Genomic DNA, 6,623 nt, shown 5'->3' on the forward strand with positions numbered 1-6,623 from the left:
ATGGAGAGAAGCAATTACACAGTGAAGGACTTCATCCTGGTGGGCTTCACGACAGACCCCAGGATGCAGCTGGTCCTGTTTGTGGTGTTGCTTGGTGTCTGCTATATGACTGTGCTAGCAAACACCGCCCTTATAGGGCTGACCTGTAATGACTCCCGACTGCACACACCCATGTATTTTTTCACTGGGAATCTGTCTTTTCTGGATCTCTGGTATCCCTCTGTCTACACTCCAAAGATCCTACTGACCTGCATCTCTGAAGACAAGAGAATCTCGTTTGCTGGCTGTGTAGCCCATTTCTTCTTCTCTGGTGGGCTGGCATACAGTGAGTGCTACCTGCTGGCCACCATGGCTTATGACTGCTATATGGCCATCTATTTAAATAAATAAATTTAATAATAATTTAATAATTTAATTTAATAATAAATGTAATAATAAATTTAAATAAATAAAGCCACTTATTTATTCTCAGGCCATGCCCATAAAGCTATGTGCATTCTTGGTAGCTGCCTCACACCTTGGTGGCTTTATTAACTGTTCTGTCATCACCAAAAGAACGTTTACCATGAACTTCTGTAATGACAATGTCACTGATGACTTTTCTGTGATTTGCTTCCCCTGGTGGAGTTAGCTTGTGGCAAGAAGGATGGCTACCAGGCCCGCTGTATCTCCTCCTGGCCTCTAACGTCATTGCCCCTGCTGTGTTCATATTTGCTTCCTACCTCTTCATCATCGCCAGCATCTTGAGGATCTGCTCCACCCAGGGCCGCCTCAAAGCCTTCTCCACCAGCTCCTCCCACCTGATCTCTGTCACCTTGTACTATGGCTCCATTCTCTACATCTACTCACATCCATGCTCTAACTATTCTTTTGATGGTGATAAAATAGTTTCTACATTTTACACCATGGTGTTTCCTACGTTGAACCCATGAGCTACAGCTTGAGGAATAAGGGTGTGAAAGAGACCATGAATAAACTCTTCAAATAAATAAAGTTTCTCTCCTTTTAAGCAGATGTTGAGACAATTTTTGAGCAGGTTATTGTATTTCAAGAGGAGCTGCCATTGTGTTCCTTTAGGGTCAAGAGTCCTTACAATGCCAGTTCATGAATCTGCACCCTTGGTACAAGGCCAGTCAAAAGGCCTAAGATGAAAAAAATAAGTTCAATTTAAAAGAGATAAAATTTAAATACAAAATATAATCATTTGTTTTGAATTTTATATTACTTTAGGTTGAAAACAACCAAAAAGCTTAAAACCAAAACCTGTCTTCTATCTCATGAAGTGACAGAATAGCCTACTCTAGAATGATAATATTTTTGATTGATATGTATAGAATAGTATCCAATAATTATTTCTTTAAAATAGGAAATATATTGAATTAAATTTTAATATTTTAATACCACTCAACTACTTAAAATCATAACTTTTATTCCTAGAGCAGAATTTCTAAATCATTTTTATATGTCCTTTATTCTCTGCAGAAATGTTAACACAAAGGCTCAGTGGTACCCAACAAATAACTCAGTACAACCATAATTCAGGAAGTGTGACCTCTCCAAGCTACATGTCTGTTTGCATGTTCCTCAATAAAGAAAACTTGGTCACCTTGTCATAAATATCATACTTGTAAATCACTTTATATCTCCCTGGGCTTCTATTTTAATTATATGGGTGAACCTACAAGGCTATCTACCTCCAAATTATGATATTCTGAGCATCAAGACACAACAACAACAATAATCAAAATACTAATAACTATAGTGAGGTGAAACAACTTAAGAATTATCTCCATGAGTAAACATTACCCCAAAGAAAAAGTTATAGAAGGAATATATACAAGTAGTGATCAAACAAAAGATGAAATATGATGAGACGCATATAATTTTGACTTTTAAAAGTGAGATCATATTAGTGCAATTTTAGTCAATTAAAAAGTGAATAATGCCCTTGTTTCTATTGTTTTAAGCATTAGCAACAACAAAAAAAATATGTAAAAAATGTGAAATTTAAGCAAACATTCCCCGAGATTCCAGGAAGTCTTCTAAGAGCAGAAAACACTGATCAACACTGAAGTAATGCATACTAAGCTAAATATTAAATCCAAGGAATACAATCCCAGCTAGTTGTAACCCATAGTAATGCAATAGAAACATGGACCCATAGTGCTATTTCAAGATTCTTGTTTAGACAGTGTTACAAAAAGGAAATCTATTAATGCCAACCCAGAATCTCATTTCCTAAAAGATGTCTCCATTTCTCACTATTGATCATAAAATTCCTATAAACCTTATTTTTAACTAGTTGAAAGATTTAGTTGATATATTATAGTGGCAGAAAATCAATTATTTAATGTTGGCTAATTGAAAATAGAAAATTTATTATCCTAGAAGGACACATCAGTTACAAAATGTAAAATTGGTATAGTAAACCTATTCTTAAATCTCCTAGTATTATAAATCCCAACATTTAAGTATAGAAAAATATATTTAACTACTGGTGAAAATTTCCTTTTCTGAGATAATTTCATCCATTTAGGAAGAACAACCAAGTCCTCTCCTCCAAGTAATTATCAATATGTAACAGATACTGTACCTTTCACCAGTCTAAGTATATATTCAAAATATTTTGTGTATGGAAATGTGAACTCAGCTCCAAAATCAACTCTAAATAACATTACCAAGACCCTGGTAAGAAGATAGACTACAGCTAGTAATAGTCCTAGGAAGACATAAGAATATCTAAAAATACAATAACACTGTAATTAAACACATGGAAGTGTTATTTTAGAAAATGCTTTGGAATAATGTAATATTGACATTAAGTTTTTAAGCACTGTTGGGAGCATTTCATATGCAGTTTATGGTCATAAAGTATTCAAAAGAATCTCCATATCAATTTGAATTAAAGAGTGCTTCCCTGATAGCTCAGTTGGTAAAAAATCTGCCTGCAACGAGGGAGACCTGTGTTTGATCACTGGGTTGGGAGGATCCCCTGGAGAAGGGAAAAGCTACCCACTCCAGTATTCTGGCCTGGAGAATTCCAGAAACTTGTTTTATTTTTAAAAATTATCTCTATGGTCTTTTAATGCATAGAAGATTAGCAGTGGACTTTTCTGATAGTAGGACTTGTGACATCCCCCAAAATGATACTATTTGGCTTTTCTATTCACATTCAGAAAAGAATAAGAAAAAGGAAGTGAAGTAACAGGATCTATATTGCTGAAATTTATCAAACTCTCTACTACTATAACTTCCTATGGTTGTAATTACAAAGCAAACCTCTTTTAACCTCAGTTCCTCCATGAGTCTGGTCCATCTAGTCTTTCTCAGCACCTCAGTTGAATGAGAGTTACCTAGTATATTGTCCAATTTTTATTAGAACTGAGTCTTCTTATTATCTTGTTTTTATTTTCTGTAATACTTTTCCTTTGAAAGAGGAGGCTAACGAGATGCTAAGAAATATACCGCTAAACCCTCTGGGTTTCAAACATAATTCTTTTTTATCTCATTTTATAGCATCAACTAATTTCTCTCTAGTGATTGACACATTCTCCCTGCCCAGAAGAATGATTCCCATCAGTTCAATGCAAGGGGAGCTGAAATCCAGGGTGCTTTCTGAATTCCAAATATTCAGAATACCTGAGGGTGTTTCCCTGGGGAAGCATCTCATCCTTGTGCACATAGACTTCCAAGTATACCGAGTATATGGTTATAGGTAGGAAAATTAAATTCTTATTGGGATACTTCATGTAATAATAAAAGAAACTCTATTAGCCATGATCCTCCAAATGTGCATGTGAGTTGCTCAGCTGTGTCTGACTCTTTGTGACCCCATGGGTTGTAGCTTGCCAGGATCCTCATTCCATGGAATTCTCCATGCAGGAATATTGGAATGGGTAGCCATTTCCTTCTCCAAAGGATCCTCCTGACCCAGAGCAATCACCAAAGGGGAATTAAATATGCACCTATGCTACTAGGGGAAATAGATCTTCCTCTGTTAGAGAAAATGGAGAAGGAGCCAGAAAAAAAGAAGGAAAGAAAGGAATGTCACAGACATGGTGCAAGTTTTGACCATGATGGAAGTATGTGGGGCGAATAAGAAATGGATGGAAGGATGAACAAAGCATCCTAGAGCATTGCTCAGGGTAGAGTTAGTTCAGCAAGATCACCATAAGGTCCTAGTGATCAAGGGAGTTCAGTGTCTGACAGAGATGGCCCTGCATTCATAGCTTTACTGTGTTAAGTCCTTAGCTCAGAGCACCCTGCGAGAGGCATGACCCTGACACAAATGAGGAAATACATTTTAGAGATCAGCAGCTAGGGCCTTTGGACAATTATAATGTCTGCACTTGGATCTTTGCAAGGTTATTTTCTGGTCACCATGTGGGTCATGCCCACCTCTTCTTCTTGGTTCATAAAGATATACATAACTGCTAAGGGAAAATGAGTCATATATATGCTGCTCTTTTAAGTTTGTAGCATAATTAGAAGACACCTCAACAACCATGACTGAGTTTTCATGAACACAAAATTATGTGATGAACCCAGGGCATTTAGCAGTATCTTTCATTATTTTATCAGGACAGCTAATTCTAAATAATTATACAAATAGTAATATGAGTTATTTCTGTGGATTGGAAGAGATGGTTACTATTCCTCTGCCATTCAATGTGTTTCTTGGTAGAAGTAATTTTTGATGGAGAATCATGAAGATGACATTATGTAAATCTACATCTATAGGTCCTGGTGGGGAAGAAATAAACTAATAGTAAAATGAATATGTAAAGGAAATAAATCCCCAATATGCAGCTATTTATAGAAAGAAAGTCATCACTTCTGCAATTGTTAATTTATAAGTTGTCTACTTTAATCATCCTGCTACCCTCCCAGAAATTGATAGTATTTCAGAGGCATAATGGGGGATCTCTGTAATTTGCATTTTGGACATTTAACTGCAGTATTAGCCATATAAAGCTAGTAATAAAGATTATCTCATTGAGACCATTCCGACTTCAATGACCACTTCATACAAGGGTGCCATGAACATGAGCTGGGGTATGTGGAGGAGGCTGTCTAACACTCACAGAGCAGATCACATCATTCACCTGATTAGTTTGAGCCTCCAGTGTAAGCATGTGCAGCTAGAGTGTGTACATATGTGTGAGCATAAAGGGTTTAGGACATCTTCTGAACTGTCTATTACTTTGAAGATGCAATAAAATATGCCAGTCTCTCAGGCTCCACTGCAAACTAAGCACGAATACAAACAATGCAAAATGAATTGTTTATCCCTCAAATGTTAATGCTAGTGTGAACCTGTTAAATTGTAATGTTAAGGGATATAAATCTGTTTTTACTCCAAACTGACCCCTTTATTTTATTTCTCAAGACTAGTCCTGCACCCTTTCTTCAACTTATCTACCTACAAGCCTTGTTCAGTCATGACCTGGACTTTGAAGATCTCAGTCCTTTCCCTTCAAAGACAGCAGTTAAAGATGATAAATTAGGATCCTCACCCCTTGTATTTTTAAGGTTTGATGAAACACTAATTGCTGTATTTTTCTCCAAGGATGAGATATTGCATTTCATTTCCTCTCTGAGTAGAGAGGGTCTAGTGGGAGTAGTTAAAAGGACTTCTTCTCAAACCTTCCAACAATGCCGACACTAATTCCAATGGCCAGGGACAGGGAAGTAAAGTGAGGATTCTGTTTTATTCTATATATTCATACACAATATCACTCACACAGAGCCAGACATCCTGGAATGCGAAGTCAAGTGGGCCTTGGGAAGTATCACTATGAACAAAGTTAGTGGAGGTGATGGAATTCCAGTTGAGCTATTTCAAATTATAAAAGATGATGCTGTTAAAGAGCTGCACTCAATATGTAGGCAAATTTGGAAAACTCAGCAGTGGCCACAGGACTGGGAAAGGCCAGTTTTCATTCTAATCCCAAAGAAAGGCAATCCCAAAGAATGTTCAAACTACCGCACAATTGCATTCATATCACACGCTAGTAAAGTATTGCTCAAAATTCTCCAAGCCAGGCTTCAGCAATACATGAACCATGAACTTCCAGATGTTCCAGCTGGTTTTAGAAAAGGCACAGGAACCAGAGATCAAATTGCCAACATCTGCTGGATCATCAGAAATGCAAGAGAGTAACAGAAATAACATCTATTTCTGCTTTATTGACTATGCCAAAGCCTTTGACTGTGTGGATCACAATAAACTGTGGAAAATTCTTAAAGAGATGGGAATACCAGACCACCTGACCTGTCTCTTGAGAAACCTGTGTGCAGGTCAGGAAGCAACATTTAGAACTGGACATGGAACAACAAATTGGTTTCAAATAGGAAAAGGAGTATGTCAAGGCTTTATATTGTCACCCTGCTTATTTAACTTATATGCCGAGTACATCATGAGAAATGCTGGGCTGGAGGAAGCATAAGCTGGAATCAAGACTGCCGGGAGAAATATCAATAACCTCAGATATGCAGATGACACCACCCTTATGGCAGAAGAACTAAGGAGCCTCTTGATGAAAGTGAAAGAGGAGAGTGAAAAAGTTGGCTTAAAGCTCAACATCCAGAAAACTAAGATCATGGCATCTGGTCCCATCACT

At 37.2% G+C, this 6,623-nt stretch overlaps 1 pseudogene; it reads left to right on the forward strand.

Annotated features, from left to right (window-relative positions):
- On the forward strand, positions 1-988 carry LOC122424996 (annotated as a pseudogene).
- The last annotated feature ends 5,635 nt before the right edge of the window (positions 989-6,623 follow it).

Source organism: Cervus canadensis, chromosome 22 (genome assembly GCF_019320065.1).
Source record: "Cervus canadensis isolate Bull #8, Minnesota chromosome 22, ASM1932006v1, whole genome shotgun sequence".
In the NCBI taxonomy this organism is placed as follows: domain Eukaryota; kingdom Metazoa; phylum Chordata; class Mammalia; order Artiodactyla; family Cervidae; genus Cervus; species Cervus canadensis.